This window comes from Pungitius pungitius, chromosome 15 (assembly GCF_949316345.1).
Source record: "Pungitius pungitius chromosome 15, fPunPun2.1, whole genome shotgun sequence".
In the NCBI taxonomy this organism is placed as follows: Eukaryota; Metazoa; Chordata; class Actinopteri; order Perciformes; family Gasterosteidae; genus Pungitius; species Pungitius pungitius.
Window position 1 is genome coordinate 17,020,262 of NC_084914.1, and position 27,211 is coordinate 17,047,472.

The following is a 27,211-nucleotide window of genomic DNA, read 5'->3' on the forward strand; positions in this document are numbered from 1 at the left end:
GCCAAACCTGGGCCAGATCTGTCATTACACAATCAGGCCTTTTCAGACTGAGACATGTTGACATGTTGTAGAAAATTGGTTGTCTGTCAGGTGGCTAAGGGACATAGACAGCAGATTTTTGTTTTTGTGAGTACAGTGCGCACTTTTCTGGAATCTAAGATGACCGTGGATGGCAGACTCGATGTTGCTGTCTCTTATTAAGCTTTTAACAGTTTTTAGCTCTCAGCTCTCTGGTTGCATCAACCAGGGGAAAACTTTAGAACACTAATGCAAGCTTTCAACTTCACTTAGAAAGCCCGCTGGCCCCAGGGCTTCCAGGTTGGGGCCACAGCGGTCGGTCTGGCTGCCACATTGCTAGCCAGCACGAGCCCACACGTTTACCCTGCCGGGTTCTTTCTGTCTGGTTAGCAGACCAGTAAGGTGTTGTCGGTCAAACAGGCTCCAAACTACCAGCCTGCTAGTCTGAGGACCCTGCGGCCCATCTCAATCTTGCCTTCTTGTCAAAGAAACTGCAGCGTATTGTCACCGCACAACTCTAAGACCACCTCATCTTCAAAGATCTGTTCCAGCCATTTCGATGAGGTTTATTTTATTACATCTTAAACAAATAATATTACATTGCATGCATGTAATAACATCACTCAAAGTTGTCTCATATAAACCTACATAAAAAAGTATTGTAAACTGGCTTCATGAATGTTTTTAAAAGAAACTCCTCCCTTTGGGTATGAATAGGAACAGAACTCTCACTTTCTTTTCATTCTCCACCAACGTCCACTGTTTTTAGTATTTGTTTTTTATTTGTAGGGCTGTCTAAATTACCACATTAATCTATGCGATGTGAGATGAATGCATTAAAATATTTGAATCCCCGTTACAAGGGTCACTTTAGTTTACTTTGCGGCAAACCGGAAGTAAACAACGATGACCCAGAAACTAAACCGCTGCTAGGTGCAGTCAGTTATACTTGATCGCGAGGTGGTAGATGAAGATGGAGATAGTTTTTTGCATTGGAAGGGAAACAAGCAAAAGAAGTCTTCCGCGTGGAGAACGGAAACACTTTACAAGCTAGCTGCACAGGTAAGCTAGCTGCTAGGCTACATCTATGTCAACATCAACCCAGCACTGCACACGGTCTGTAGAGTACCACCACTGTTGCCCTTCCAGACAGTGGTTGGCATAAGGAGTGGGAATGGTATGTAATACTATTGATAGATTTACCATTCTTGTTTTGTATGTTATAAGATCCCACAACTCTTGTCTCTGTTTCTACCAGGCTGCGACCTCTGGATTTTGGCCGGAGTCAAAGGTTGCTACCCACTTTTAATCATTATAATATAATGTAATTTGACACTATTAACAGTGGGCTTTCTACAAAGTCACTGTAACATTTTGGTCTGTCTTATTTAAATAATACTATTAAATCATTTATAATTCTAACATATAAGATCATATAATATGTTATTTGGCATTTGTTTGTTCGTGGTTGCAAAAGAGTTGTGTTCATAACTTGCACAAAATAAGTACCTTTTTTTGGCTTATGGTTTTTGCCTTTTTCTGGACGTACATTCATCACCAAAAAATGTGATTTTGACTTGTCTTGATTTTCTAAGTAATAGAAGTGTGTTTTTGTGACATGAAGAATATAATCATAGTCTGAGACGAGCCGGCAGCCGGCCGTTGGCCGACGCGTTTCTTTTCTAGCGCCATGTTTGGGCCAATGATGGCCCCGTTTATTTCCAATTATGGCGCAGTGTCGTATACCGGTTTCGGGCCAAAGTATTCGGGTATTCGGCCTGATTCTGGGGCGTCATCCATCCTGGAAAGTCTCAGACGAGTCTCAGACGAGTCGGCAAACGGACTCAGCCCGACGTGTTTTTTCCGGCATGCCGAGCTCAAGCCGAATCTGGGCCAGGTCATTTTGGCTACCTGGGACATGTCAAAAGTACCTCAGTTTTAATAGGATTTTTACCAGATCTAGTCATCGGCTGGACTGTGTTTCTATAGAGACTTTGTTTGCATTACTACATTTCCCTTGTGAGAAATTGCAGGTGTGCTCTCTGTGCACTTACGGAATTGTGATTTGAAAACAGTTTCCTTGTAAATTCTATCTCTGCCTTGTCTCTGACTGTGTACATTCTGCGTGTTTGCATACTGTCATCGCTGTGGAGGAAGGTCACATTCGTGCTGCGCAGAGCATTTGCAGCGTAATTGGCTCTGCTAGAAGCCTAGGATAGCAATGGAGCAGATAATAATAACAATTGAAAACACAGGCGTCCCCAGATTCAGCAATTACACGGCTCTCGCTGCCTTAATGAAGTAACTGCATCCAAATAATAATGTCCAAACCAGAACATATGTCTGCTGGTGCTGCTCTGGGTTGCACTTTGACAAAAAAGCTCTAAGATGGATCGATGCCATAAATGCACGCAATTTACTTTTTGGTTGCCTCTCACATGGAGATGTGTATGGTGTGCGTCTGTGGTTGTGTTTAAATTCATGTTTTGTCAGGGCCTACCAACATGTACAGCCACATGGTTTGCACAGAAAACCCAAAGAAAAAAATGCTTTGTTTGTTTTGGCCAATTATTGAATGTATCTTTTTTTTTTTGTTGCTGCGCACGGCAGTCCCTCCTCATCCTTCTGACACATGCTCGCACCAGCACCAGGACAGAGAGCGAGCATCCGCTCACAACGAGTACTACGCCCTCACTCCCCGTCAGCTGGACCATTTGCCCAACCAACTTCTACCCCCTCGCCGTTTGCCCCTGCAAGATTTAAACTCATGGGTAGGAAATACTAAGTGAATTCTAATATTTTTTATGCCCGAAAAAACATCTTACTCTGTATTTTGTATTCTGCTCTTCTTCTGTCACTTCTGTTAGAAAAACACCAAGAAGGCATTTATCAAAATTGCTAAGCTTTACCACTACATGTCATTTATCTATTCATTAACATCGGTTCATCCAAAGAGAGCAGGCGCCACCTGCCTATCGGGACTAACAATCCTCATTTTTGGGGTTAGATGTCTTGGCCATGGCTTACTCCAACAGGGTGTTTTTGAATAAAATTGTACGGTTGTCCAGGCATATCCATGAGTACTACCTAATAGCAGAAAATAACTGACTCACTGTAGAGGGGCTCCTCAGATTGACATTTTCTCAGCTTCTCCTCATCCATGTGGTCACAGTCTTAATTGATTTTTGCAGTGCTCGAGTCTGGTAGCACACGAGGCCTATTTCATACATCCCACTGTTGTTTCCGCTCAAGGCTTGCCGAGCTACACTAACTTCAGAACGCTATCAAGGCCCATTTTTCTTTTCAAAGTGTGATATTTTAAAGCAGCCAAAGGTTTTTTTCCCTCATCCGGCTTTCTGAAAATGTACATGAGGAAAAGCTCTTCTTCACCAAAAACAGCACAACAGTGTGTCTTTATCCGCTTTTCCTCTCAGAACTTTTATCAGATGAATGAGAAGCACTTTTTCATCCCAGTTAACTGCAGCAGTTTAACCAAATGTAGCAAAAGTGCCTGGTTTCATTGTCGGGGAAAATGTGAGCGATGCATTAAAAGGTTCATTGAAAAATGCAGTGAGATGAAAATAAAGAAAAATGACCCTATGAAAGAGAAAGCAAAGTCTGCAACCCACCTCAATTCAAAATATTTTTTAATGTCAACAGTTAAATTGAATAGTAATGCTCATAATGTAAAATTGTTCAAAAGACTGGATTGCACCATGTCTCAGCGTACCTTTTTACCCTGAGTCAATGTAATGAATGAGGTTTTGAGACAATTGCTTCATGATGGGGACAGATATCACAGCGTTTTCCCCCGCCAAATTTTTAAAACCCCACAAACCTGTCTGGGATGACATATTATCGGTATCATCATTGACAAAACACTAGGTTTTATTGGGCAAAGGAGCCACAGCTTGCGTGCTTGTTAGAGAAATGTATACAGTCCCCCAACATGATGTCTTACAATGATGAATAACCTGCTGAGTGCATCCTCCTGTGTAAAGGCCTTGACACGTGGATAAGATTTATGGTCGTGCTATTACTGCTAAATATTCATCCACCACCTCTTTCATCTGAATAAGCTGCACGCATGACTTTGGTAAACAGAATGGGTGTGTTATCATGCAGAGTTTGTGCGATACTTTTCAACTGCTGTCAAGTTGTAAAAAAATAAAATTAAATACTATAAATAAAAAAATGTTACAGAAAGTACGCTAAGTTTGAACCACTGGTTCATTTGGAGATTTTGGGCTATTTAGAAAACATCCAAAATTACAAATCTAACAAACATTGGCATTACATAACACGTTAATTACATAATACGTTTTGTAGAATTTTTTTATGTCATAGTTAACTCAAAATAAATCAATTAATCGCAAATTTGTATCTATTCTAAATGTCCCTTCCTTTATTTTTTTCCATATTTCTTTTCATTTTAATGCTCTTATCAACATGGAAAAGTGGAATGGCTTGCTTTATGCAAATGTTTTATTTTACTAAAAAACAACATTGCCAAACAGTGCGATACAAAATAGAAAATTATATAGTGCACATTCCAGGTAAACAATATAATCTTTTTTTCAAGTTTGCTGTGAACAAAGCAGTCAAGCCTCTTATTTCAGAAACAATGAACCGTAACAGTTAGGTTACCAATTAAAGGTAAGCCTACTACTTCTTTGCTTTCAGCCAGCTACTCAAACAGACAAGCCCGTTGACATTTTCAGTCATCCAAAATTGCGATAAGAAAATTTACGTTGTTAAAATGGGTTTGCATTAACGTCATAATAACACGTTTAACTGACAGCACTAATATATATATATATATACAGTATATATATATTCAGGAAGGTTTTTTTTTTTTTACACAGCAACCTTTACTTTCAGATCTTTTCAATATGCGATTGCAGTTCTGTTTTAGAATAAAGGGTTGGAAATTAAAGCTTTTTAATGCTGTTTTTTTTCTGATTCGATTATTCGATTATCAAAATAATCCTTAGTTGCAGCCCTTAATGTCACCCATCGTGGACATGCTCTCACATCCGAGCAAATTCTTTGTGTAGTATTACGTTTTTTTGCAAACAAGTTTCCTTTACAACATTGATGTGGAGAATATTAGTAAAGCTACTGTATGCAGAGCCGTGACAGTGCAATTAAGATAAAAATAAAATAAAAGTATAATAAAATATAAAATATAAGCTATGGGTTAGTAAGTTAGAGGAGATAAGATAAAATTAGGAATAAAAATAAGGATAAAGTGCACCAGCTAAACAAAGTGACGGGTGACAAGTGAAAGTGACACAGTGATGAATGAGCATGGGAGTCAGAGTCAGTCAGGGGGGGCCCGGGCTCTGTTGATGAGCCCGACTGCCGAAGGGAAGAAACTGTTTGTGTGGCGGGAGGTCCTAGTCCTGATGGACCTCAGCCTCCTGCCGGATGGAAGGGGCACAAACAGTTCATGTCCAGGGTGGGAGGGGTCGGCTACAATCTTTCTGGCCCGCTTCAGAGTCCTGGCAGCGAACAAGTCCTGAAGAGACGGAAGATTGCAGCCAATCACCCTCTCCGCAGAGTGGATGACACGCTGCAGCCTGCCCTTGTCCTTGGCTGTGGCTGCAGCGTACCACACGGTGATGGAGGAGCAGAGGATGGACTCGATGATGGCCGTGTAGAAGTGCACCATCATAGTCTTTGGCAGGTTGAATTTCTTCAGCTGCCTCAGGAAGAACATCCTCTGCTGAGCCTTTTTGGTGATGGAGCTGATGTTCAGCTCCCACTTGAGGTCCTGGGTGATGATGGAGCCCACAGTGGTGACGGGGGAGTCACACAAGGTGAGGGGGGAAGGTGGGGCTGCGTTCTTCCTGAAGTCCACGACCATCTTCACTGTCTTCAGGGCGTTAAGCTCCAGGTTGTTCACGCTGCACCACGTCACCAGGTGGTCAGACTCCCACCTGTAGGCGGACTCGTCCCCACCAGAGATTAGTCCAATGGGGGTGGTGTCATCAGCAAACTTCAGGAGCTTGACGGACTGGTGACTGGAGGTGCAGTTGTTGGTGTACAGGGAGAAGAGCAGAGGGGGAAGAACGCAGACTTGGGGGGAACCGGTGCTGATGGACCGAGAGACAGAGACGTGTTTCCCCAGCTTCACGTGCTGCTTCCTGTCGGACAGGAAGTCAGTGATCCACTTGCAGGTGGAGTCGGGCACGTGCAGCTGGGAGAGTTTGTCCTGCAGTAGAGACGGGATGATGGTGTTGAAGGCAGAGCTGAAGTCCACAAACAGGATCCTGGCGTAGGTTCCTGGGGAGTCCAGATGCTGGAGGATGAAGTGGAGGGCCATGTTGACAGCATCGTCTACAGACCTGTTGGCTCTGTAGGCAAACTGCAGGGGGTCCAGGAGGGGGTCGGTGAGGAACTTAAGGTGTGACAGGACTAGCCGTTCAAAGGACTTCATGACTACAGAGGTCAGTGCGACGGGCCTGTAGTCATTCAGTCCTGTGATCCTGGGCTTCTTGGGAACAGGGATGATGGTGGAGGCCTTGAAGCAGGCTGGGACGTGGCATGTCACCAAGGAGGTGTTGAAGATGGCGGTGAACACAGGAGACAGCTGGTCAGCACAATGCTTCAGGGTGTGGGGCGAGACTGAGTCCGGACCGGCTGCTTTCCGGGGGTTTTGTCTTTTGAAGAGCCGATTGACGTCACTCTCCAAGACAGAGAGGGGCAGTGGAGGAGGGGAGAGTAGTCCAGAGGTGTGAGCACCTGATGGGTCGGGGGAGGTGGTGGAGTTGTGGGGGATGGAGTCAGGACATTATCTTTCAAATCTGCAGTAGAACTCGTTCAGCTCATCTGCCAGGCGGAGGTCATTCATGGAGTGGGGGGTTTTCGGCTTGTAGTTCGTGAGGTGTTTAAAGCCTCTCCAAACCGAAGCAGAGTCGTTAGCTGAGAACTGATGTTGGAGTCGCTCAGAGTACAGTCGTTTAGCGTCTCTCACCGCCTTGCTAAACCTGTATTTAGACTCTGTGTACAGGTCTTTGTCCCCACTCCTAAATGCCTGATCCTTCTGCAGACGTAGTTTCCTGAGTTCCGCTGTGAACCAGGGTTTGTCGTTGTTATAACTCACCCTGGTGCATGATGGTACACAGATGTCCTCACAGAAGCCGATGTAGGAAGTTACAGCCTCTGTGAACTCATCCAGATTGTCAGAAGCAGTCCTGAAAACATCCCAGTCTGTGCAGTCAAAACACGCCCGAAGATCCTCTAGCGCCTCGCTGGTCCACTTCTTGGATTCCCTCACCACAGGTTTACAGAGCTTAAGTTTCTGCCTGTATGCAGGAATCAGGTGGACCATGACGTGGTATGAGTGTCCCAGCGCAGCACGAGGGACGATGTGATAAGCCCTGTTTGCTGTAGTGTAGCAGTGGTCCAGCGTGTTCTCCTCTCCGGTCGCGCATTTAATAAATTGTTTGAACTTCGGGAGTTCATGGCTGAGGTTTCCTTTGTTAAAGTCACCGAGGACAATAACCAAAGAGTCCGGGTTGGTCCGCTCCACACGCCGTATCTGGTCGGCGAGTGTCCGCTGTGCCTCGTGCACGTTGCCCGCCGGCGGCATGTAAACACCGACCAGGATGAATGAAGCGAACTCACGGGGGGAGTAGAAGGGTTTGCAGTTGATTATAAAATATTCCAGAGCAGGAGAACAGTGTTGTTGGATCACTGTTACGTCGTTGCACCAGTTGTTGTTAAAGTAGAAACAGATACCTCCACCCTTCGTCTTGCCGGAGAGCTCCGTGTCGCGGTCCGCTCTGAGCAGCTGGAAGCCGGCCAGCTGGAGCGCGGAGTCCGGTATCGATCCGCGGAGCCACGTCTCCGTGAAGCACAAAACGGAGGAGGAAGAAAAGTCTCTGTCCCTTCTCACCAGCAGCTGAAGTTCGTCCAGTTTGTTGCACAGTGAGCGCAAGCAATTGCCACGCACTTAGGTGAGCTTGCAAAGTCTCTCGACGGATACAATAACGTACCCTGTTATTGCTAAGAAAGCTCTGGAGATGTTCATACCGTTTGTAACAACATATCTTTGCGAGCAATCCTTTTCGAGGATGCTGGACATAAAAACGAAGAAGAGGAACAGACTTTGTTGCGAAAATGACATGAGAGTGGCACTTGCCAAGGTGAAGCCGCGCATTTCTGAACTGGTCTCTGAAAGGCAACAGCAGAAGTCACACTGATTTGCAGTAAATATTATGTTTTGGTTTTTGTGTGAAAATCATGTTTTAATGGTTTTGTTCTTTGAGCACTGATGTTGATGCACGGTTCATTTTGTGCACCAGTAAAATATATACCTATGTTTTGAATTTTATTTTTCCAAATAAAAAGGGTTCGGTAAATGCGCATATGAAATTGGTGGGGGTCAGTACCTCCAACAAGGTTAAGGAGCACTGGACTAGAATGTCCCGTAATTCCACAGATGAGAGAAGGAAAGTTGGAAATAACTCCACTGTAGTTCTTCCACGGATGTTCAAGAGCTCATCTCTGGTGAAAGAGCTCCGGGATTCGCAACAGGAAACACAATTAACGATACAAACAGCAACGAAACACAGAGGCAGCCATCTGCGGCGCCATCTTGGCGCAGACTTGTGGATTATGGAAATCATTGCACATTGAAATAATACTTGATGTAGCAATTGCCCCAATTTTACTATTCTAACTTAGAACAATGTTGTCTCAATAACAACGAAAATAACTTGTTCTTTATTTTTTGACAATTAAAATAAAAGTTGATACAAAGTAAGGAAGGAAAGCGCTGCTGCAGCAATAATGGCGGTGAATGTATATACTGTGTGTGGGTGTGGATGAGGCCGGAACTACTTTGTGTCTGAGGGGGGGGGGGCGGACAACTCCATGGCTACAGCCACCATGTCATCAATAATTCAAACACCTTCTCCATCATTGTGACACAAGCCATTCAAAGCTAATAAAAATTTAGTTGTGATGTATGTGGTTACGTAGTGCAGTTAAGGTATCAGAAACATCTGATGGATGTTGACGGTCCAATTTAATGTGACCCAGGCTTTCATTTTGAGTGTTCACAATAGTAGGTTGTCCTTTTTATAACTCAGGAACAAAGACACCACAAGACAAAGCTTTAGTGAAGAAAATTATACACCGGACCTGCAATTTAGGAGTGGCTTTGAAACACACAGAAGGAGAGGTTTTTGTCTCGTAAATGATGCAAGGGGAGGAAACTGAGAGGCCACTCTTCTAGCAGCAAGTGCTGAGAATGTGTAACACTACAAAATAGGGTTGGACTATGGTGGCCCTGAAGTGCAAAGCAACATTACAAACATTACATTATAACACTTTTACCAAGGTCGAGACAAATTAACATTTTGGAAAACAAATTAACATGTTATAAAATACATTCACATTTTATGAAACAAATTTACATCTTAGAAAACACATTTACATTTTAGAAAACATATTAACAAGACGCTAAACACTTTTACCAATCCCGAAACAAATTTACAAAGTGTTGAGCGCGGTGTTTTTGAATTGTCATTGGTTGTGGAGTTTATGGCGACAAAGACGTCCGCTTGCTAGCGGCTAAACGTTTTTTTACCATGTCGTTTTCATTACTATCTTGCTGTAGGCTAAAACTAATATGAATGTTTGTGTTCAAAAAGCTGGGCAGGAACAGGCTGGTAAAAAGGGAACCTTACACGTTTTATTTATTAATAATCATAGATAAATATTCCAGTATCTTATTTGTGGTATCGTATAGAAAAGTATCGAGTATCGAAATATTTTGCCAGGTATAGTATCGAAGTCAGAATTTTGGTATCGGAACAACTCTACAACAAGCGTGAAAACAGTTGGTGGATGATTGAGAGTAACTATTTTCTTCCGTCAATTTATTCCTATTGGTTCCACAATCAGTCCATCTACCTGGCATGGAAATGTTGTACATGTGTAAGGTAAACTAAACTTGAAAAGATTAAACATCATGATACAGTTAGAATTTACATTCGCCCAATACAAATTTTGGCTAACAGGAGTGTGAATAAATAATAATATAACTTGATTCAACCGGTTAATGGTTCACCTTAACTAGCAGTTTTAAGCTTCTAGCTGTGCCGATTTAAAAAATAAAGCAAAATGTATTGTATAATTTGCCGCCACCTAACATCGTGATGGATGGTAAATTAACTGAAAAAGAAAGATTCTCTCTTCTTCCATTATCTTTCTACCAGAATGTCATGTACACTTTGGAGACCGTCTAGTGAGATGGATCAAGAGTGCGCCAAGCGGCTCTAAAAGTTCCAATTTTTGACACTTAAGTCAAGCATTTTATTCAGATCCGTCAGAGAGATGTCGGCATGGAGAGGTTAGTCATTCCTCGTCCCTGTCATCGCAGCCATACTGCTGAGACTCTGTAGAATCCCTGTTGCTATGATAAAAAGGTAGCAATCACTGAAATGTGATTTCTGTATCATTTAGCAATTCCTGCTTCTTACATCTATGGCGTTCTTGTAATTGGAAACTGAAAATGTTCTCGCCTAGTATGAAATTGCGTTGGGGCATAAGTGGATTTTATTATCATGATATGCTTGGCAGGGATATTAAAATGTAATGGGAAAATTAGCTCACTGCTACGGCTGTTCTTAAAGCAATTAATGTGGGCATTGTTTTCTTTGCCATTGCTCCCCATTCTCAAGTTATCTTGTGTGTAATTTAAATTGTATTGTGCTTTTTCAGCATGTTACCTTCGCAGAAAAATACAAAACAATAGTACGAAAGAAGGAAATAATTATACTTTTCTTATAGTCCTGCTTATCCTGGTATGGAGGGGGTCAGGTTCGATGGTCGGGTCAGCAAAACAAGAGATTTTGAGTCTTTGTTTTTTACCTTCAATACACAAATAGTTTTGGTGTATTAAAGGTGCACTAATGTTATCACATGGTTACACTTTCTGTCAAACAACTAAGAGACAAATTTACCAACTAGCTGGTGAAAATCATTGTTGACACATTTTCCAGAGGAGTTGGTTGCAACGGTCAGAAACAGGGCAGCAGAGCCGTGTGAATAAAAGTAGATGCACACAAATAATCAAGTTTACAAACAAAAAGATTCCTTGAAAGAATTACATCGAAGGAAACAGGGAAGTGCTAACATATTTCAGCAGAATAGGTGAGTACATCACAAGTTTTGTGATTCAGCAACCCAATGCCAAACTTCAACCACAAACGGAATGGGAGCCCCTGGGAGTTTTCAAAGTAGCTCTGGCTCCAGGTGCTGCCCCCTTGTATTTTCTCTTTGCCACATCTACTACCTGCAAACGAAGAAAAGGAAGGCACACCCACCAAGGCGGCAGTCTAAAATATAATACTGGTTAATAAATGAGACAAAGTAAGTGACACCCATCATGGTAGGGAGAGGTGCTTCGGATTTTTCTTTCGTTCAAATAAATTGATAATATATCAATATTGACTCCGTCCTTTGTCCCCTGGTTCCCCTAAATATTTATGTAAAAACAGCTTAGATGGTAGCACAATGGGTGTAGCGGGCTCCTTTGCATCATTTGCTCATGAAGATATTGTTTCTTAATATAGTACTAATAGTAGTATTGTGCCAAATAATATATTCATGTAGCTTTTACCAGAAGTTCGTATTTCATGGAAGCAAATGTAGCAATTAATTGACCCAACCTGGAGCAGGTTAAGCAGGAAAAAAATTACTTAAAAAAAAAGCACCCTAGAACCAGAAAACGGTAGCAACAGTGACAAATGATTGATTTGAGGTATGGTTTGGAGGTCAAATTTGTATTTTGACATATTTGTACTACAATAGCAAGTGATCTTGAGAACACTTGAAAGAGTTTAGGATGCCGATGGTGAGTGCAGTATATTGTATAGCTGTAATGAAGCCGGACATGTTCCTTCATCACATAATTCACATTCCTTGTCTTTTTCTGTCCTGTATCCTCATCTATCAATTCGCTGCTTACTATCCCACCACTTCTAATTTTATCTCTCCCAGCCTCTTTTTTTTTTTTCCTGTGCGGGTTTGCTGCAGTCCCCGGGCCTTGTTGTTACTTTGTCGTTGTGCCGTAGCCACTGATTCTGACCCCCTGCCACCCAGGGATTAGCGCGATCTCCATCTTTGTCACACGCTTATCTTATCAGCCACATGTGTGATGCACTTAAAATTACCGGAGGCAGGCAGGCAGGTATGGAAATCCTCCGGCGATTAGATGCCCTTCCTCAGTCTGATACGTTTGAAATACAGGCCTAAGAAGGTGAGGGTGGTGTCACTTTCTCAGACGAGAAAAAACCTCTTTGTGGGACAAAAAATGTAAAACAAAAATCAAAATAATTTTATCATGATGACACAGAGACATTTACAAATAGAACTGCATGTTAAAAATTTCACAGACTGATAAATGGTTTCATTTTAGCAGGCACCATCTAATAATCACTGTCCCCAATTAAATGGCACCATTATTCAAATAAAATGATTTCAAATAGATAATTAGCTAAGCTAGATAAAAAATATATACATTCTGGAATCTTGAGGCTTCTGGAGTCAAACAAATGTGCTTTTACATGGAAAAATATACTTTAGTGCCTCAGCAGATTAATTTACTGATGCACACGGCACCCAAATACTTTGATTTGATTGTATTATGTTATATTGTCTTCTACCTTTTACATTTTTCCTTGTCTGTTAATGCACTTGGCAAACTCCATTTAAAGGCTCTATACAAGATTAGATCATTATGTATTATTCTTAAAGCTTTGTTTTGTTGTTGTTTCGGCCAAGCTAAACATCCCGCTCAACTCTGATGGAACAATGTTGAAACAAGAGAATCTTTTGCTTTAAAACAGCTGCCTTTTGCCGCTAACCCCAAAAGAGTGGATCTGAACATTAATCTTGTGAAAATAAAAAGAAAATATTTTTTTAAAGTTCTATGGCAACAAAGAACCAGAAAGTTACCTGTGCCTTTAGCCCCATGAATGATACCATTTACATTGTCATTTGTCAATCCTTTTATACAAAATTCTGAATAAGCAAAGCTATAAGCAATTGAACCCCTCTTTATGTTCCTATAGATGCCATAGTTTTAATGCCTCATACCCTGTGTTGGCCAATAAGTTGTTTGATCATTCTCTTTGGGATATAAGCCATTCTTTTTTACACAATCTTCATTTTGATTTCACCTATTGTTCATAACACAATATAGTGCAGCTTAAGAGTTCCTTTTCAACCGTTGTTAGATTACATTCCCGGTCATGTTGTACACTTATTTAAAAAGATATGCAGAAATATCTTTCTCATGCAGATCCCTATAGATAAACCCTCACACGCGTTTTCTTCTTCACAAAGCAGAAAGCTGGTTATTGTGTATCAATAATGGGAGCTTATTGACAGTATCAGTGACACACCCACGCTATTTAGTCTGCTTCACTCTATTAAACAGTAGGCTGGCTGGACAGAACGAAGCCGTAGTTACAGCAACTGTTTCTAGTCCATGTAGCAGTGAGCCTGTTTACTGAGGTCTCATGTCAGTGATTATCATGTTACAGAAGAGAAGGACACAGTGTGTAGCCTGCTTATGGATAGCAGAGCTGACACTCTTATTTATTTTTATTTTTTTCCTATTGTTTTGACATTTGAAGAAATGCACATAGATCAAACTACTAGATTAACTAAAACTATTATTATTGAATAATTAAATGATTATTATTTGCAACCTCTGGGCTCTATTTCTGGTATACTCCTGACTTTAAAATATCATCCCTGGCTATAGTTATTCATATGTTGCCAGTGCAGAGGATTAAAATGTAATTCATAAAGTGCAATATGCTGTTTTTTGTAGATTAATCCAACAGTTTGGGATTCTACACAGGACGTTAATAGTTGGCAGTTCCTCCTTTTGTTTGTGGACAAAGTTACTCCACGTTGTAACAATTCCGGAATGGCACTTAGCAAAGCTCTACTGACTTTTGGGTCTCTTATCAGAACACAGTCAAAGAGTTGCTGATTTGTTAGCAAACCAAGTCACACGTCCATTAGACACAAAGCATCATTCATGTGAGGAGAAATTCTTGGAGTTCAGTTTGGAATAAATCACATTTGTTGCTGGGTAGGCCATCTTGCAATGTTAACACAACCTTGACGCCAAACCTGACCAGGGATGACCAGATATTGCCCACTTTGATCGAAAGCGGGCCACACGGCGGACGGTACAGGCGGTGGGGGTGGGGGGGTCTGGATTAATGTGTTGATAAATGGAGTATCAAATCCAGGAGCCTAAACCTCTCTTTGCATTTGTACTACAAGAAAATTTGCACATTCATGACTGCGTGACGCAATTTATGTATCAGTTTAACTGCACTTTAACTCCGGAAGCGCAGACGCCCAGGATGACTTGACCTACACAGTTGCCAGTGACAGCGAGTGAAGGGGGAGAAGACAGATGAGCCTTTGGGAAGAAAAGAGCATGATGGTGAGAAGGAGAGGATGTGCTTGAGAGAGGTGACAGAAGAAATGAGCATCTAAATTTAGGGGGCCCCACATCCAGCACCTGTTCTCACAACGCTTGTGCTTGTGCACATGTTTCACACTACATCCCACGAAAATACGAGCGTTTTTTTAACGGAAATCGACTCACACTGTTGTCACCTGATAATTGTTTCTATCTGCAGGACGATATCTTTATTGTTTTGGGTTATTTCCTAGTTTCCTCTTCTGGCTGGCTATACCTCATCACCCCCAGTCTTCCTACAAGAACACATCTATCGTGGCTAGGATTAAGCAGAACGGAACTGCGAATAAATGGCTTTCGTCTCATGGATCTTAATAGAATTCACAGGCCTCTTTCCTTTCCATGTTCAGGGCAAAAATCCAGCTCCGGTTTGGGCTGTTTTTTTTTTCACTCTCATTTATCTGAAGTCTTTGAGTCGACAACTGGCTTACTGCGCTCATGGGCAGGACAGAGCAGATTAGTCAATTAAATGAAGCCATGGAGGAAATAGGGGGCTCAGTGTATTCTCAGCCTTAATCCTCCATTCTGTTGCCCTAAAGAAGCCGCTGAGGGAAATCAAATGACCAGATTTTCGGGGCAAGTAAAGGAGGCGAAAGGCAGCGCGCCGACATGCTCAAACCGACTCTGTATAATGCCACAATATGAAAGAAAATAACTTTTTGCAATTCTTGATACAACAGTTCACAAACAACTCCTACACTAAAGTGTCTGGTGGGGATAATAACTGTTTCAGTATTATCCAATATTTCAAAAGATTAAATAATAGTAAAAAAAAGTTTTTAACTATCAAGGACTTCCAGATTTACATGTGAAACTAAAAAACTTAAGTTAAGCGATGCTACAATACAACTGAGGTTTGATTCTCCAACAGCAGATCATTTAATGTAGATTTACAAACTGGAAAGATTTAAACACTAATCACCATAAAATGAAAAATGAATTATTTCAACACCATCTTTCCACACGTAGTGAATGAGAAGAGGAAGGGGCTAGGTAATAATGGAGGAGATAATTACAGCCCTCATTGTTGTGGGCATGGCGGGACAAAGCATCATTTCTCTGGTAAAGATCCTAGACTAGCCGTGCCTCTGACAGACCTGCTGAAAGGTCAGGCTATTGTGTGAAATTAGCAGAAAGGACAGAAAGGTCAGTGAGATTGTTCTCAGCTAACAGATAAGCCCAGAAGCCTTAATGGGTCAGTGTTACGCTGGCCTCTTTTATTTCCTATGACTGTCCACACACACAAATCCACACACAAAACGTAACATGTAAAAACAGAGTTTAATGGGGTTCTCAATCTGAGGTTGAGTTAATTAATGAATAGGAGATGAAATATAAATGATTGTACAATGCTTAGCGCCTTTTGCTCTTACTGCTCTGGGTGTGTCTGTGTATGTCTGATTGCAATTTCAGGGCGATAAGAAGGGAAAGATAAAAGGAAGTGTGCTTGGGAGTCCTGAAGCAGCAAGGATGCGTGTCAGACTAATAAATCACGTCTTTTGTAACCTCACAAACGAACACAAAACAGATGCAGATTCATTTTGAAATCAATGCTGTAAATGAAATGGGGTACTGGCTGGTTCTAGCGGAACCGCTGGGCTTTTCATTGATCTGCCACAGAAGGACAAACCCAGGTGGGTCTAGAGCAGGGGTTCTTAACCTTTTTAACCTCGGGGCCCTTCATAAGTACAAAGTGGCCCAGGGCTCATTCAAATATTAACACTCGGATTAACAAATTTATATCATTAGGGTCCTCGCTGCGACTAGTCGGAGAGGAACCTATTGTATTTCATGGAATTATTATTATTATTATTGTTGGAACGCAGTTCTGCATTCCAAGTATTGTTCTTCGAATCTTTATCCTACTTATTATATTTCTTCCACGCCCCCTTTCAACTCCTTCACACTTTTCAGCTATTTAAACCATACTGTTAAGCTCAAAATGTTAAGCTCATTCAGGAGGGGGTGCTATGAGCTTTCTAGCTCTTATAATTGAATTTATATTAATTAAAATCATAAACTTTTTAACATGGTTTTCTAATGGAGTTGGTTTTCAAATCCTCTTAAACATCTTCAGCTTCGCCAATCTTTCAGCTAGAGACACCATCTAAACTTTAAAATGTTGACACAAGTCTTAACAATTTTATAAAAAGCCCAGCTTGTTGATATCTATTATAGTTTTTGGGTCCGTTTCTGAGTTTTACATAAGTGTGTATTGCGTTTTCTTACAGTGAGGCAGAATGGAGCCGAGTCAGGGTTCAGTAAAAGAACTTTTGCTTTTACAGCCACAATATATTAACTTTTCAAGCTTCATTTCTAGATTAAAACGATGCCGTGCTTGTGCTGGTCGGACTCAGAGTATGTAGTAGTTTTGCGTGAGGAGCCCGTGAGACATAGTCTGTCCCGAGCCCCATAAGCTTCAATACAAATCTTCCAACATTTAAAAAAAACAAACAGAAGGTACATGTTTTGTAAACTGCTATATGAGCAGTTTTAAAACACATAGAGACATGAAAACTACACTCATGTGTTCGGTAGAGTCTTGGGTCTCTCAAAATGACCTTATATATATGTATATACTGTATATATGTATTATATATTTTTTGGCTACCCTAAATAGTTTTGCTCCAGAGGGCATTTGTTTGAGGTGTGGATTCTCAGTAACTCGCTGTCTGTCTGCCGCTGTGAGCTCATTAGTGGCCAGCTGGTTCGTTTGTGAGCGCTACCTAAGTGTTCAATGGCCATAAAGACAGTAGCTCAGGAGTCATCCACTGTGCAGGGACGTGTAGGTTTAACCGTGGTTAGCTAACGGTACATATGGACGTGCATGTCATGAGTTGGGACAGAGACCCGAGACGAGCAGAATGTAAGTAGTAAAAAGCGCTGTACAAAGTCCATTTACCAAGTTCATTTAGTTTGAATGAAAAACATTCTCTCTCCCACCCCCCCTCACCCAATTCCATTATTTCAAAATAAAAGCCTCAATGATTATCTGTACCTCAACCATATGTACACCACAATTCCCACGCATTTTCAGCATGCAGTGAACCCCTGAACACCGGCTAATTTTTTCATGATTTTTGAAGATTAGGGGCCGCTGCATTCAATCATTAAAGATGTGCCTTTTTGGCATATTTTCATAATTTCTTACTGTTGTAAAAGACCCAACTCCTCCCAGGGATTAAACACGATTCTTTTCAAATCCACGCAGTGTGCTCTTGAGACCTTGGGCTCTAAAAGTTGCATTTTGCCGGAAGAAATATTAAGCTATGTGTGTAGGGCGCAATAAAAAAAAAAACACTTTTTAAAATATTTCAAAGGAATACCATGTATGGTATTTTGAGAGGCTTTTACTTTGGGATTGAACATCAGAATGTCCTGGTTATCAATAAGTGTCACCTTGGGGATGTGTACTATCAACCTGAAGTGGAATGGTCATGAAAGGATTGATTGTTTCCTTTTAAACCAAATCTGAAAATGACCAAATGTAGTCTGGTGATAGATTTTGAAGGAAATTGGCTCATGTATGGTATTTTGAGAGGCTTTAATTTTTAATGGTACATCAGAAGCCCCTGCTTTCGGGGACTGCTTGCAATGGGCTATGGTGATATGGGCTATTTTCTTTTCGTATGCGTGGACAATACAGAGAGATGTTGATTGTCTAACAAGAAATGATAAGTATGTGCCATTAATGATGTTGAATGCTATGAATCACATATGCTGAGTATATAGGCCCTGGCTGATTATTCCACTGGAGTCCCAGCTTCATTGTCTTTAACAGGCAATAGTGAGCAGCTGAGCAACTCCGCAGGGTGCTTTTGCCCTCTGCTTTTCAAAGAAGACTCACAGCAAGATGGCTTCAGAAATTTCCAGGAAAATAAAAGTAAAGTAGCTGTTCAGCAGGGAATTATGTAATGGCTGAATTAAAATGGAGGCAAACTTGCTCTCCCGTGGAGACACGCACACTCGTGTCTGCTTAGATTTTTTTATTTCAGGAAGGATATAGATGAGTAGAGTTATTTTATTGTTCCAGTAACTTCTGCTAGTTTATCTTTCTTCTTATCACAGGCTATTCTACAAAATGTGAATAGATCATTTCAGTTTTCTGTTCCAGTTTTGTCATTAAGTTTTTTGGCCTTCATTTTTAGTTATGAGCCAAAGAGAGCACCTGTTCTGCTGCCCCCAGGTTGCATGAGAAATCAGATTCTGCTTTGTTCTTTATACACTTTTTATGTATGTTTAATAGCAGTGTAGTATTGCATTTATGTCATTTATCTCAAGCAGAGGCTCAGTAGAGAACTGTGCTCTCCTGGCAGCTCCCAGGTGGGGATACGTAAGTGAGTCTGTGTGCCTATGATAAAAGCACCCTGAAATGAAGGAGAAAAGTGCTCAGTACACACTATATGAATAAATAAATAATGGTAAACACGTGTAAAGACACGCCTAGCCACCCTTCATTAGTCACCCCCATACGGCTCCTACTGCATGCATGCATGCATCAGTGCCCTGGAAGCTGTTCCTCAGCTCTTTCAGCTACTTTAATTAAACTGGCCATCGCGCCTCCAATTTGGTCCCATTAAGGAGCTGTAAATCTGGGAAGCAGCTCCGACTAACAGCAATTTACCCACACAATGATGCGACCGGCTTACGTTGGCCTTGCAGCCTAATCAGCCTCCAGGAATAAATCCAATGGCAGGGGAGGCAAGAAAGATGTGTAAGCATTTATGCGGTTTAGCATGTTGAGAAGTGCAGGCTGTTTGCTTTTGTGGTTTTGCCTTTGATGGTTCTTATTGGTCGAGGTTGTACTATACATCTGAGGTAACATAGAGTAAGCTCAGGACGAGCAGATGGAGTGTGACTAGAAAGTGTCAAACATGGGCAATCCTATTGTTTTGCACACTGAATGTTTTTCTTGTTTGAAATCTGTCAGTTTTGGCCCAGAGAATGCTCTGCCATGTGTACTGGACAATATGGCCTGTTTATTGGAGGCTGCCCAGAATGGAAGAGTATCTGCTTCTGGAGGGGTGACAGGCAGCCATGAGGAAACTCGCTGTGCTCAAGATGCACTGGGTCTCATATGTTCTGTGCTACTATAGTTTCTGATGTTGTGTATATATATATATATATATATGCTATGATAAGTTACTCCACATGATCAATATATAATTTAATCAATGCATGAAACCATTTTCACTTAAAGTAAACAATTAGCGTTTTTACTGCATTAATCATAATGCACTGAAGACCACATGAATAATAATACACTTAAAATATATATGTATAGATACACAAAGTACCAATCTAATCAACCAAAAGATACAATTTCATTAAACTTGTGGCAACCAACGGGTGTGGGCAAAATGATTTCGCTCAGAGTCTGACTGCACAAAAAAAGGGTATGGTTTATTTTAACGTCCAAACAAAAGAAAAAGGGAAAAGGGCAAAAACAGGTTCTTCCTCTTTTGAGGGATCAGGTCACTCGGTCCAACTCAGCTGTCCAGCCTTCGGTCTCCTCACTGCAGAAAACCCCGGGGGTTAACACGCATGTCCCAAAAAATGCCCCGGCATGACGCCAGCTCCTACTCACGTCTAGTTCCCCTTTGCTGTTGGAATGGTTGGTCCTTTATAGTGTGGCCAACCTTCATCAGCCTCATGAGCCGCTCATTGTCTCCAGGGGGGGGGGGGGGGGGGGCGTTTCCCCTTTTGGTCACCTGACCTTGGTGCTGATTTCTGCTCCTGAGCAGTCTTCTGAGGTTCTGCCTAGGGGCCTGCACCCGTGGGTTGCCACAAACTGTATCTGTTTTACGGGTTGTGTGAAAGAGGTGACTCCAGCCTGGATGTGAGGTCGCTTCCTGTGAAAAACAAAACCCTGTAACATTTTGACTTCAGCGCCCCATGAAGCTTTATGGAATAAAACCATTCATCACCGCGCTTTTGGTGCTGTTCTCAGGGTGAACATTTAAAAAGGCGTGGCTGCTGTCATCGTGGTCATCCATCACCTTTCCCGTCGTGCACATCGGCTGCTGCCATCTATCAAGTGTTCCCACGATGCACTCTGAGAGCCCACATATTCAAAATGAATGTCACGCGATCCATGACTGTCAGGTATAGGGTGTGTAGATACGTGCAGTGTTTTAACTTGAGATGTCTGAACATATCTGGGTGTGTAGCTGATTTTAAGATGAGACCGACAGTTGTAACCCCTGAAAGCTAAATGCAAAAAGCCCCTTTCAGAAAAGCATTTAAGATAAGGAAAGAATAGAAGCAGCTTCACTTCTTGACATCTGTGTGTATTTTGCATATCACTGCATTTCTTTGTCGAACATAAATATTGCCAGGAACCTTTGGAGCCCATATGAGAGGAGAAATAGTTAGATATCTTAACCCAACACATTCTGTAGTTTCTTTGCGTGCTGTGGGGACCAAATGCTCTTTCAAGATATTATCTTTTATTAAAGCTATTCTGCCCAACACAAGAAATATGCGGATACTGGATGAATGGGATTTATTGTGTTTTACTGGTCACCTCACACAACCTATAATGAGAACACTGGTAATAAACTTACTTCTGAAAGTAAGCCTGCTAACATTACTCTATGTATGAAGGTGAACCTTTTAATCTAAAGCTGGATCTAGCTGCTGCCGTTTGGGTCTAGTAGCATCATTAAAATGAAATAACCAGCCAGCCGTAGACTAGAGCTGCTGAAAAATTATTCATAAGATCAGTTGACATGTTTTATGCAAAAGCATGCACGGAAGACAGACCTGCATTATCAGTGACATGCAGAATCCCTCTCTTCTGGATATTAAGAATACAAATTAATAGACATTTTATTAATGGTATGCATTGTATGTAGTTCTCTAAAAAATATGAAATGAAAGACCAATGAGAACCTTGTAGTTTATCCCATGTGAACATAGATTTTTCCAAACTGGTAAAATACCACAGTTTATATCTTAAAAACACACAGTATATTTGCATCTATTTGTCAGTGTCGGGCAACGGCATACCATGGCACCTTATTTAAAGTGTTACGCACACAAGTTTTTCTATTTCCTACACCTTTGTAGTTGTTTCCAAAACATAATTAGGTAGGTTTATTATACAGCATCAAAAGATGGACCTTGGAGATATTAGCAGAATTTGTTATTGTGCAATTTTATTGATGCATTTATTCATCGTCAGCATCTTTCCAATCACATACATTCAATAAAATTGCAATAAATTCACAAACGACATTTCTACGGTTATGTGGAGACAACTCAAAACATTTGCTACAATTTATTACTTATTTAATAATTAAAAACATAAAATTGTTGATTTAATGTGCCGGACAAGATTATTTTTCAATTATTACCCAAAGCGTCACATAGGTGGTATGTAGGGGGCAGAAAATGGTCAAACCTCGTACTCGCTAGACTGAAATATCTTCTAACAAGTTGGGCAAAGATAATTCATAGTACAAAAACAGATTTGTGGGTTGAGGGTTGCATAGTTTTATTTGTTAGTAGTACACTGTTAATTACTAGATTAACAATAGGGCAAAGTTGCACATGAAGAATTCTGCACATGTCTCCCAACAAACCTGTTTCATCTTTGCACTTGACAAACGGTACTGCAGTGTCATGGTTTGGGTTCACTTCCAGTTTTATTTTGTAGTTGCATGCCTCTTGTGTCTCTGGGTTAACTTCACTTCCTGCCTTGTCCTTTGAGTGTCTGCAGTGTCCATGATTGTTTCCACCTGTGTCCAATCAACTGCACCTCCCCAGTGTGGGGGAAAAAAGTACCTTTTTGTCAAGACTCTGTGCATGGGTCCTCCCTGCTTAAACCCGCTGTGACACTGCAGTGAACATCAAGCACTTGGATGATACACAAACCAAAGCCTCGAATGGTTCGGGTTTTCTTCTTCTACCATGGATATTTCTCATATTACACAGCTACAACCTCTATGCTTTAGCTGCACTTTCCTTCGCAACTGTATCCTTTCATGCCCAAATTTAGTAGTAAAATAGCACAAAAATAATCAATGCACGAGATTGCCGTCGTGAGAGTAAGTTGGTCTCCTGTTTCTTATGCTCTATATTGCCTGCTACGGTAGGTTTCATTGAACTGTTTCACTTACAGTTGGGAAGAGAAACATTGCTCATGGCCTCAGTGGAGACTAGAAATATGACAGAAAAGAAACCATTTACTTGATTGGCCTTGGGAAACGGTCTGCTCTCAAACAAACACATCGAGTTTACTCCAGAATGACTTTGTCAACACGATTCTTCTACTTCTAAATGATTCATTATTTTAAGAAAGAATCCAAGATGTAATGCTACACCTAGAGGGTTTTAAAATGAAAGAGGTCTCTGCACAATTGCAATTAAGTTGTGAGGCCTGGCACCTCAAAACTACAAACAAGTAAGCTTAGTGTCAGAATCATGTTACCTAAAGCAAAAAAAGATTTAACTACATGAGTCAACTGTCACAGAGGTCTTCTAGGAAGGATACGCTACGGTGGCAGATCATAGTGTATAATGAATGTAGGAAGGACGGATGGATAACAGGGGACCTATCCGCCCCATAGCTCTGAACAACAGGCGGAGTACATTTGATGGGCAGAACAAACACTTTCGGGATCTCAGTCTTCTGTGTGTTTATTTCACACTGACCTCCCATTCGGCGACAGAAAGCTGCTGGAGCGGGAGCGCTACAAAATGCCCATGAAAAGCAAAGACAGTTGTGTTATGAACAGAAATAAAAGTCTTCCTGCTGATGTTCTTTTGAAAGCAATCTCTGTGGAAAAACAAAATAGCAGCCATCATAAGAGAGGGAAATGGCTGTAAACACATAATTCAACATCTGTGATGAATGCACTTGCATATATATATCATTATTAGACAGACCTGTTATGATCAGAATATACTAAACATCTGAACTCTTATCTCTCGGCAAACAATTTTAATATGATGTGACAGCAGGGACACGCTCAACTTAACCCTAAACACCACGCCAAATTATCAGGGATCCTGGCAGCGAGTTATGGAGATTTTGATGTGACCCTGAGAGGACAGTTGATGCTTCCATGAAAATACCAATGATATAAAAAGCTCAGATTACATTAACTAAAAACAATACTAAAAAATATTCACAGATCCCCTGAGACAAGGAAAAATACATACTGGTTTTCTAATAGTTTTTTCTCTTCATGATTTGTGCAGGAATATAGAAAGATTGGACAGGATAATCTTTCATATTTCTTTGCATTACTTGCCGACAATATTAATATTTATATTCCGATTTGGAACATGGTTTGGTGGTCCACAGCTTCTTGCGGATACAATTTGGCTAAAGAAAATGTATTTTTTTTCACCTTGAAAAATATACATTCTCCATGTACTCTTGCCCAATAAAAAAGGATGTAGATGTTAAATTTAGTAGTTTCAACTACTTGGTTTTAAATGCAATTTTAGTATTGAAGTCTTTCCCTGTCAAAAACAGTGCAAACTATGTGAAATATCCGACAAAGCAACAAAAAAAATAATACCACCTTAAATATAAGATGTTAAATCATCAAAACTCATGTCCAGTGTGTTTTTGCCGGGTCGATCTCTTGTTGACTTCAGAGAGAGACATTGCGTTCTTCTAAAATGATTCTCTCGTCCCGTTGCAATTGCAAGTCATGAGCTATTTCGGGCTAAATCTTCGTCAGCAGTCCTGTGGTGAAACCTTGCCCCAGTGGGCCAGGTTAGCTACTGCTGATGCCCTCGTTGGTAAAAATGTCTATCCAATGAAAAACCTCCATTACTTTGGCCACCTAAAATAATGTTCAAAACATAATCTCTCATCAGCTTAAGTGGCATGGAAATATATAATAGGATCGCATACAGATGGAGGACTCTGACATGAACACCAGGGCCCTATTTCTCATACGTGGCTAACTGAGTTAGCCGAATATTTTTCAGGATGAGATGACACAGATCAGGCTTTTCGGTTGCCCGAAACAGGTTTGGCTAAATCACCATAGCAACGCATTGAAAAACTTGAGGTTCATTAGTTTGCCACTCCCGCGGAAAAAGGGCAGCTCTCTTCCTCATTGATGAAGGCGCGATATCAGTTACATTAACGTTTTATAGGGAGACAGTTCTCTGAGATCATTAAGACCCCTTATGACATCACGACATTACGTGTTCAAGCGCTATAGATAATGAAGACAGGAATCATTTATTTACAAGAAAATTTTTTAGACCTCGCAGTGGGGCAGTGTCAGTTTTTGCCATACCATTATATGATTCAGTTAATTTAATTTTGTAAAGCACAATATCACAAGGGCTTTTCAGTCTCTACACGTGTGACATCCTGTATCTAGAAACCCTCACATCGACACAAGAAAAACTCACCCAAAAAGAATTCAATGGGGAAAATAAAGGGAAGAAACCTTTAGAGAGACAGAAGAATCCCTCCTCTGCGATGGACGTACAGAATAGACGTAAACAATGTACAAATGATTCAAATGCGTTCATTATAATTTGTCAGCAGGGAAAAAAAGACGCACTTCCATTCAGTTTATTTGCCGTTGTAGTGTTAAACAAATCCTTGTTGTGGTGATGGACTCTTCCACCTTCTAACGTAGGACGTGCAATTATCCTGATGACTGACATCTGGTTCAAACTAACGAGAGGGTTTGTGCGCGGATCAGCCTTCGAGGAACCGAGATAGCCTGATGTCAATCATCTCGTTAATTTGAGCTGGATAATGGGACATTTGATCAACTTAGTTGAACAGGGCCCTGGGGCCCGTTTCAAGTAGGAGGTTCAACAAACTGAGTCTATTTACAGAACAGCTGTTTAGAGTTCGTTCAATCAACTCGGAGTAGGTTGACTCAGAGTTGAGCTTGTGCACTGAAAACTGCTGCTTGGGTCAACGCGCAAGTTCCAAAATGGTGTTGTCAGTTAATATTTAATGTATACACTAATCATAATCCATCAAGTTTTACTAATTCCCAGTGAGAAAATTTCAATTTTTACACTCTGTTACAATACACTACAAACGGGCTTGAAATCCACACCATGCTCATATTTAATTACAAGAATAATATGCCATGTTCCAGAAAACACTTTAGTCTTTAATGTAACAGGATCTTATTTTGTTCATATGTGGAAACTTGCCACGGATACTGGTCCCTGTGCGGAAAGGAACCCAAAAGCACGACGATGGGCGAGACGGGTGGTTTCGGGCAAGGTCAAAAACCGGGAGGTCCGTCAGTCTGCATACATTTCCAGAGGGGCAGGCAGGGGATCCGTTGAAAAGAACAGGCAGAAGTCAGAACCGGGATGGCAATCACGCAGGCAAACAAATCCAACAAGGGGCAGGCAGGGAATCCGGGGTGGAAAGGCAGGCAAGGTCTGAACAGAGGGAAATCGGGCTAAGTAGAAACCTCGGCAAACACAAGATAATCTGGCAGGGAACAACAGAGAGTGACCGGCTTAAATAGTGAGTGGTTTTCGAGGGGATGCGCTGCAGGTGGGGAGGGCAAGAGGTGAGGGTAATGAGCTGATGGGGCAGGATCTGAAATGACAGGAGTGTTAATAAACATGCATGTTGGGTGAAAAACAAACAAATGTAGTCAAAATGTGTGACTAAACTGGGCTAAAATCGGCCTGGTTCAGAGTATGAATAAATGAAAGAGCGCTTGGCTGGCCGCTGTCAGAGGGAGGAGCCTGTGAAAGAAACTCAAGGTTTCCTGAACCTAACCTGCTCCCGACCAGGTTAGGTTCACATGCTCAGTTACCATAGCGACTGACCCTGAGGTTTAGTTACCTCCCTTTCTGAAACGGACAACCCAGAGTTTCCCTCATCTCAGGGTTAAAATAAACCCGCTTCTTGAAACGACCCAGGCTCGGATGCATTGATAATTACAAGGATTTCTTCAAACCTCATACTGAGCTGATGGCGAAAATGACACCAAGCGTCTATATTCGGAAAGAGAAAAGACTGATTTAATTATTGTTTTCATTCCAATGCACAAAATCACTTCAGGGACGGATCCGTGTTCCAGTATTTTTTCCTGTATATCTGTTTTTCTTTTTACTATTATATTTTATGCAATAGGAAAATTATTCATGGTCAACTGGCTACAAGTACAAAGGCAAAACTAAAAGTTACAGTGCAGTGAGAGTAGTAATTTGACAAAAGGTTTCTTGAAAAAAAAAAAAAAGAAAGTTGTAAGTGACATTCAGTGTAAAGTCCATATTTTGTTTAGACCCTAATGAACAGAAAGCAGTCTTGTGTCTTGTGTTCATAATGTAGCAGGAGATCCTAAACCATTCAGCGCTTAATAAACCAATCTTTCGCATTTTGAAACCAGTGCACATCAAGAGTAAGCCAAATAAGCTGTTTTTTTTATAATCTCCGGAACTATGAATCGTTCATTTTGGTCTGTCGGTCTTAGTCTGATACTTGGATTGTAAATTGTTTTTTATGGTTAACTGGTTCTACGCCTATAGCTTGACTTTCAAAGTGGCACACCTGCAGCCAGATGGCCTAGATTTAATGTTTGTTGGTCTGTTGTTATAAACTCTAACGTTTTTTTGCCAGTTTGTTAACTAATTTCTAATCTATGGCACTTAAATGCAATCACCATGATCTTAAAGTTTGTCTCATTCTGACAGTGGCCTTCA

General features: G+C 41.1%; 1 protein-coding gene across 4 annotated transcripts in view; it reads left to right on the forward strand.

The window, feature by feature from the left end:
• Window positions 1-27,211, forward strand: part of brinp2 (bone morphogenetic protein/retinoic acid inducible neural-specific 2) — a 196,646-nt gene that overhangs the window by 24,388 nt on the left and 145,047 nt on the right. For 2 of the 4 annotated variants that reach the window (XM_062557655.1, XM_062557656.1), the window contains exon 2: window positions 2,629-2,789. The exons of the other annotated variants lie outside the window; for them this stretch is intronic. The gene's annotated coding sequence lies outside the window, so the exon portion shown is untranslated. The remainder of the gene's footprint in view (window positions 1-2,628; window positions 2,790-27,211) is intronic. 4 annotated transcript variants of the gene reach the window in all.